The sequence below is a fragment of the Montipora capricornis genome, chromosome 8, assembly GCF_036669925.1.
Source record: "Montipora capricornis isolate CH-2021 chromosome 8, ASM3666992v2, whole genome shotgun sequence".
NCBI classification, from domain to species: domain Eukaryota; kingdom Metazoa; phylum Cnidaria; class Anthozoa; order Scleractinia; family Acroporidae; genus Montipora; species Montipora capricornis.
Genome location: NC_090890.1, coordinates 17,292,270 through 17,294,769, shown reverse-complemented (window position 1 = coordinate 17,294,769; position 2,500 = coordinate 17,292,270).

Below are 2,500 nucleotides of genomic sequence, written 5' to 3'. Positions count from 1 at the left end.
CAGCGAAATATCTGTTCTTCGTTTAAACGGTAAAGAAACAGAAGCTTTTTGGATTGGTGCTAAAGCAAATAGCGAGGAGAAACAAGGTTAAGACTTTGGGTGTATGGCCCGGTAATAACGATGAAAGCAAAGTATCATGACAAAAAATTAACAAAACTTAAGCCAAGTTTGGGCTGTTGGGAATTGCGTCGACTTAGTTTACTTGGAAAAATAACTGTACTAAAAAGTTTAATAATCTCAAAACTTGTTTATATTCTTTCAACTAACAGACCAAATTAAAGAGTAGTCAACGAAGTTAATGATCTCAGTTACAATTTTCTGTGGGACGGCAAAGGTGACAAAATTAAAGCGTGATACTATGATTAGTTATTATGAGCAAGGTGGACTAAAGATGGTTGATGTAAAGATTCTTAGCAAGGCTTTGAAGTCAACTTGGATTAAGAAATACCTCGACCAAAATAACCACGCTAAATGGAAACTATTTTTTGACTTGCAACTGCAAGATATCGGTGGTGCTACCCTTTTAAGGGGTAATCTAAATAAAAAAGATTTGTTAAAAGCTGGAAAGTATCGGATGTTGTCCTGCAAGAAATAATAGGGAGCTTACGAAACGACGACGCCGACGCCAACGATGACGCTACAAACTGAATAGCTTTAGTGAGAAAAACCAATGGCTCTGCACACTCTGCACGTGCGTTTTACATTTTGGTTCATTTCTTTGCATTGCCGTCATCTTCTAAATGACGACATGAAATGACCAAATTCAAGGTTCTGTGGAGGACGTTAGCACATGACGATGAATTTTCAGTTCTCTCTCTACGCTTCCAACCCAGTCATACCAGTTTAATTCCTCGACAGTTACTACACATTTTTAACGTGAAACGACATGAAATAGTTTCGTAGTGATATGAATAACGCGAACTTGTATTTTTAAATTTAGTCCTCGTAGCCGTCGTCGTCCTCGTTTCGTAACCTCCCTAATACAAATTTGGTCAGAAGTTACTTTCGAAGATTACATGTCCTCTGTCACCCAGCTACGGTCACAGCCTCTTTGGTTCAATTCTTTTGTACGAATCGGAAATAAACCAATATACTACGCACTATGGACTTCTAAGAGAATTCAAGTTGTCAGTGATTTAATGATTAGTGAGTCCCCTTTTTTATCTTTCTCAGAATTTAAACACCGTCATTTAGTCAAGTTAAACCAAGCTATAAAGCAGTTGTGGGAAACAACCAATGGAAAAAACCTAAGCGAAGTTTCGGACTACAAAACCTTTCGTGAAAAATTCTGATGGCAAATAAACCAAACAGAATAGTGTACCAAAAAGTTTGTGGAAAAAAAAAACAAACCAGCCCTTGAATAGTCAGATGAAGTGATCAGCAGATTGCACAATTGAACCAAACGAAACTGTTGACTGGGTGGATGTGAACCGAAAACCTTTCAAATGTGCCAAAATCTCTAAACTTCTGGTGTTTCAACTGCAGTTTCTGTCAACGGGAAGAGGAATCACTCATACACTTACTCTGGACTTGCACCGTTACTTCCTGTTTTTTGGAAGCTTTTAAGGAATGGCTGATTCGCGAGAAAGCTTTTCCTACGCTCGACATGTCACCATCATTAGTTGTCGGTCTAAAGCCTTAATTACTGCAAAACAAGAATCACTACTTTCTATTTTTAGTTGCGAGGTATTACATTTGGACCTGTAAAACACGAAGTCAATGCCCTAGAATAGAAGGCTTCCACCCATTCCTCTCACGTTACAATCCCACAACTTGTAATTGAAAGTATCTAATTACTTTATGTGTTGCAAAGGGCCTTTTTACTTCTTATTTTGTCATTTATCCTAATTCTATAGACATGTGCCTTTGTTGTTATAAAGTCTGTAACTAAATACAAAATAGAGTAAATAGGGACCTCAATTACTTGAAGATTCACGACGGCGACGTCGACAGCTACACTCAGCAAACTGAGAAATGGAAGCGAGAGTGAAAATGCCTGCTAAAACGCCAAGTTGTGTTGACAAGGAGGATAAAAGTTCACATATCTTACAGAGACCTTTACGAGAAGGGCATGGAATTTCAGCGAACGATCAAGACGTCGAAGTTTTGGAAATGTGTTTGAGGGTGATGAAGACGAAGTTGACGATGTAAATACAGGGCACCCAACGTCAATTTTCGGAAAATATCTGTTCGGAAGACGATTTTCGGACATTTGTTGTAAAAATTATTGCTTGCCTACCTGTCCTAGGATTTTCGAACACCTAAAAAATGGTATAATTTTCTATATTTTTACCGGATTTTTCCCCTAAAAAGGTCTTTTTTCTGGCTGAAATTTTCGAAAAGGTAACTTTTGATCCCGGTTATAATTTTCGGATCACTAGACTTTCAGCTAGGAAATCCGAACAGATGAAAAATTTTTAGGGGGTAAAAATATGCATATATCTACCGTTTAAATACTTAAATACGTTTAACAATGCTATGTCTAAGTGGTTTTGAACTA